The sequence below is a fragment of the Macadamia integrifolia genome, chromosome 11, assembly GCF_013358625.1.
Source record: "Macadamia integrifolia cultivar HAES 741 chromosome 11, SCU_Mint_v3, whole genome shotgun sequence".
Lineage (NCBI taxonomy): Eukaryota > Viridiplantae > Streptophyta > Magnoliopsida > Proteales > Proteaceae > Macadamia > Macadamia integrifolia.
The window spans coordinates 17162614-17168175 of NC_056567.1; the positions used below are offsets into that span (position 1 = coordinate 17162614).

The following is a 5562-nucleotide window of genomic DNA, read 5'->3' on the forward strand; positions in this document are numbered from 1 at the left end:
AAAAAAAAAAAAAAAAAAAAACATATGGGGGCAAAGGCAAATAGGTCCAGAATTTTGCATCTTGTGGCACCTATTTTCATCAAAGAACTGCTACTATAAACAATTTCATCCCAAGATCAAAGAGTGTGTTTGTGTGCAAGGGTCGTGTAGAGAGAGATGGGGGTTAGATATAGCGAGGGTTGAGGGTAGAGACAATTAAGAGATGTAGATGTGCTTTTATTTTAGTGTAAATTCCATAGAGAATCTAAGGACGTTCTAATAAATTGTAATTAAGAAACGTAGGAGAGTCACTGGTGAGAACTTAAGAGAGAGAGAGAGAGAGAGGCAGACAGAAGGCGTTATAGGTAAATGAATTATACGAAAATGGACGCATGAACCAAGCAATAGAAAAAATTCATTTAATTTTTCAATTTTAAATGAAAATTAAAAAGATTTTAAAACCAATAGAAGAAATCAATGCCTGAATTTTTGAAAAAATAAGTCCAAAAAAGGAAACATGGTTCAAGCAGCCCCCACTGTTTCAGTGACGTAACCTGCACAGCTTCATGAAAGCTTGAACTAAGCCAACTCCTTGTTGGTTCCTGCCACAGAATTCGAGCCCGAGACCAACCTCTTGTGAGGTGATGCCGCGAACCACCCACGCAAGGGGCTGTTAGCAGCACACACTGATCCTAATACAAGTGTTTCTGTACATTTCTATACAATGAATGGGATATGATTGGAGATTACAAAAGAATGGAGCTCAAGATTCCTTAACAAAGGGTGAGACACAATGATCCAAACATAACCCCATCACATCATCATTGTATGGACATGGTCTGGCGCAAGTTTTAACAACACAAATATGAAGAAAGTGCTCAGGGTTCATCAAGTTGTTAACAACCCAAGAGAAGGGTATACTCCAACTTGGGTTCAATCCATTGATTTCAGCCTTTTTGGGTGAAAAAGACTCCTGGTTCCATTTACCTAATGTTTCTCCCACCTCTCCATTCTTTCTGTTCCATGCATTTTCTTCATTGCAATGAGACAAGTTTGTCTCACTGGCTCTTTGCTCATCCTCGGGATCTAGTAGTCCTTAGCTCATCAGTCAATTCATCGGTGAAGAACTCAGGTAGTTGAGTTTCGAGTGCATCATGTAAAGTAAAGACCTTACCTGCGGCGGAAAAATGAATTAGACTGTGTTGGTGTAGGTAATAAAAGTAAATTATGCACTGGATGACTTAACAATACAACAAATAATCGAATGCAAGGTACAAGTGTTCTACAGAGCACCACTAGAATAAGATATGCACAACAGGACTTGCACCCTACATTTCCAACTAGTACAAAATATGGGAAGAATATGAAGATGAGTGGTGATTGGATTACTTGACCATCTTTGCTTTCACATGTATTAGTGAGTGATTTCTTCAAAGGACATAAAAAGTTCCATAACAATACCTTCTTCCTCATGAATCACCAGAGGTCAATTTATTTATGAAATTTTATCCCAACTATCAACAGGAGAAGCATCTTCTAACTCATCAAGATCCTCCATGATACTCTGCACATACAACTGGACAGCAAAAAATAAAAGAACACCAATAAAATTTATATAAATGAAGGGTTGCACAAATCCGCCTATGCCCTGCTCATGGTAAACAAAAACAAAAGATCTTCTCCAAGAAAGCTATTTAGAAAAGCATGTTAAATAATCAGGAAAACTTAAAACATAGAAATAAATAATAAAAAAAGTTAATATGTACATAACATGAGCAGAAGACTCATATTAGGAGCCTTGGGAGCTGAGTGGAGATACCTAAGATTCAGTTTAATTAGGAATCTTTGGAAGTCTGTAAATATAACCAGTAGGAACCTTTGTAATAAATAATTGGGAAACAGATTGCCACCCGGTTGCGTGCAGCCACAATACAGCCCTCCTAACCAAATTAGGATGGAGAATGATCTCCAACCCATCTTCTTAGTGGGGTAGAATCCTAAAAGCAAAATATTTTCCTAATAATTGCATTTTAGATGCCAATTTCAAACCCAAAAAAAACAAAATATTTTCCTAATAATTGCATTTTAGATGCCAATTTCAAACCCAAAAAAGGAACCTGGACTTGGAATGGTATTTCTCACGTTATTCCTCTCCTCAGACCCTTAGTTTGTTGGAAAATGGGTACAGGTGCAAAGGTGTACATGTCAAACAGTCCTTGGCTCCCCAAATGGCCAAATGTCTACATTGACCCTGGGGGAGCTTCCTGTCTCAATCTTTTTAAAAATGTCTCGGAATTAATCATAGATAGAGGAGATGGAGTATCCCCCTAATTCAAGTGTTATTTCCCTCTTTTGTAGTCCCAAAAATCCTATCCATCCTTCTGTCCACCTCTACCCATGAAGATTTTTTATTTAGTCAATATTCCAAAATGGTTGTTCTCTCTACCAAAATTGTGGCTGATTTTTTTTATTTTTTTATTTTTTTTACAGAGTTTCCAACTCTCATTCAACTGAAATAAATCTGGTACCACCTCTGGAAATGTATGCTCATCCGAAGTTCAAAATTTTCTTGTGGAGACTACTTAAAATGGGCACTGCACCAGAACCAATTTAAGCAGGTTTTTCTCTCTTGAGGAAGTGTGTCCCTTTTGCCATGAGGAACCTGAAATTAACAGGCATCTCTTTATTTCATATAGTTTCTCTAAGAGAATCTGGGCAGCAAGACTTTTGGGATTAAGGACAGAATCCTTCCAATGCATTTTTATAACAAAAATGCTCAAACTTCCTAAATGACCCCAGTTTGATTAGGAACGATATTTCCTTCTTTCATTTAGTCTTTGCCATTACGTGTTACTTCATATAGATGGCTAGAAGTCGTAGCATCAACAATGGTAAATCCCTGAACCCAACATCTATCCTTAATAATATCAATAGACTGATTATTGACCTTAACCTTTTACAACCTATTACTCCATCCATTGCCCCAGGTGAAGATGCATTGATCCTATAGTCGGAATTCCAAAAGCTCTTACCTACTGACTCTTGTATTGTGGAGTGCAATGGTAGTTTTCATATCTCTTCATTTCAGGCTGGATGGGCAGCTTTGTATTTGTTATTGCAGTTCCCTAAGCTCTGGTTATGCAAGGAGAACACAAGAATCCGAAGCCAAAGGTATGCTCGAAGGGTGCAATAGGCAAAACGATTAGGATTCACGTCCGTAGTCATTTGGACTTATTGCAAAGAGCTAATCAAATTCTAGAAGCTGAGTGGAGATAATTGGACATGGGAAATTTCCTTTTTTAGCAGGATATTAGTGATGTGATGAAACAGTTCTCTTCATGTGTCATTGAGAAAATAGTCTTTTTTGCAAATCAGTTAGCTAGGGTAGCTAGAACTGAATCTCTTTTGAACTATGTATGTTCTGATTTTTCCTTTTTCCCTTCTGCAATGCGTTTGAACTAATAATGGGAAGATTTCCCATGAAAATAGTCTTTTTTGCAAATCAGTTAGCTAGGGTAGCTAGAACTGAATCTCTTTTGAACTATGTATGTTCTGATTTTTCCTTTTTCCCTTCTGCAATGCGTTTGAACTAATAATGGGAAGATTTCCCATGACCAGCTCTCTTCACCTTGCTGCAACATTCCAACCACCTCTTCACAGCAGACCGAATTACGGCATCCATGATTTCTAATCGCCTTGCCTAGCACACCCTTTCGAGTAATCCTCTGACTTCTGATTCTTGTGCGCTCCCTGCATAGCCAGAGTTTAAGGATGCATAGATACATTTACCATTCTTGAAAATAACAGTAGCCCAACCAGCCTTGCAAGAGCAGGGACTGAAACTTTTATCACAAACAATAACACGAGTTGTTGGGTAAAAGCCCTTGGTATCCTGGCCAGTAAAATAAGGAGTCTAGATGGAGGGGTGTTGTCAAGGCATATGGTTTTAATAAGGTTAAGATCATGTAATACCAAATTGTTGACATTAGTTACAAAGAATAAAGGGTTAAAAAGATTTTCCTTGTTTAACGCAGTCGTTTCTGGCCACTCAAATAAAGTAACAACTAATAGCAAACACAGAAAGAAAGGAAAAAAAAAAATCAGAATTTGTTAAATCATAACAGGGATTGGTTTCCATATTAAGGAGCATGTATTATAAGGAGGCTCCATGGAGGTGCTCAGTCCTTAACCCTAAAAGCCCTGCTGCCCAAATCCTTTGATAATAGAACAAGAAAGGAACAGATGCCATCCAAATTCTTTTCCCAAATTGCAGAGAGGACAAAGATCATCAATCAAAAGAAATCTTTTCAAATTATACTTGGTACTAAGAGCATGGTTCAACAATTTCCAAAGAAAAAATTTAAAACTTTGGATGGGCTTTGCACTTCCACAGCTGAGACCATAGCCGATTCCTGGATGTTGACAATGTGAAGATCTATTTGACATGGTGAAATTTGCAGCCACTTTGGTAGATAAAATCCCTCTCTTAGAAAATACACATTAAAAAATCATAATGTCGAGTGATCGACAGATAATTTTAGATGCTATAGGACCTCGAAAAATGGCAGAGACTAAAGAAGTATTCCACTTCCCATCAGAGATCAAGTCAGATACTTTTGTAATGAACTAATTATGAGAATGATTCTCTAGATCAACATAAATTTCTTTCCATTTGGGAAGCTAGGGGTCATTCTAGATGTTGATATTATGACCAATGCCAACTTTCCAACATAACATGTTCTTGAGGGGATGAAAAATGCTATTCCAAGTCCATGACCCTTTTTTGGCTTGAAATTCAGATCTAGGAGGATATTATGAGGGAAATACTTGGCTTTAAGATTCTTCCCTATAGAGATGATGGATTGTGTTAAAGTCTCCATCCAAGGTCGGCCAAAAGAACAAAATTATGGTCGTGGTTCAGTCTAAAACATAGTTTTTAAGGCGGTAAGGCAACGGAGGCGTTTGAGGGTCTTTCGGAGCGCCTTATCCATAAGGCGGGCATAAAGCGTCGCCTTATTGACTAAAGCGTTCTTGTGTAATTTCTTTATAAAATCAATCTATTTTACTCAAATCCTAGTTGAATCCTATTACTCATATGTTAAATAAATATTAAAGGTTCATATTCATACCAATGTAAGATATTCATCAAGAAAACAAATCCATAAAGTGAATAAAGTAACTTCATCTTCATCAATCATCAATTATATTAACATATAATATAAATACATAATTATGAAACAAAATTATAAATATAAAGAAAAGAAGACAAAAAATATAATTATTTATTATACTTACCTCTATGATGCCAAAATGAGTGCCTAAGCCCTAAGGTCATCAATTATATTTCTACTCCTGTCAAAGAAGAATGAAGCTCACCGTTGCCGGAGAAAAATGGTAGCCTAGATCAGTGGTTCTTCCTTGTTCCTTGATTCCTTCTCAAAGCCCTTTCTTAAAACCCTTGACAAAATCCAAACCCTGTTTGTGAATCGTGTTTTTGTTTTGTTTGTTTTGGTTATTTTTGGTGGAGTAAAGCTGATCCCATACATCTCAAGTGTTAACAAAACCATACACCTACCAATAAAA

General features: G+C 36.9%; 1 long non-coding RNA gene across 2 annotated transcripts in view; it reads right to left on the reverse strand.

The window, feature by feature from the left end:
* Positions 1–444: 444 nt before the first annotated feature.
* The window catches only part of LOC122092859, a 21642-nt gene continuing 16524 nt past the window's right edge, over positions 445–5562 (reverse strand). Inside the window, exons 2-3 of one of the 2 annotated variants that reach the window (XR_006144353.1) lie at positions 1441–3729; positions 445–1153 (exon numbers count right to left, since the gene is read on the reverse strand). This is a non-coding gene — a long non-coding RNA (uncharacterized LOC122092859). The remainder of the gene's footprint in view (positions 1154–1440; positions 3730–5562) is intronic. The other variant, XR_006144352.1, reaches the window with a different exon arrangement.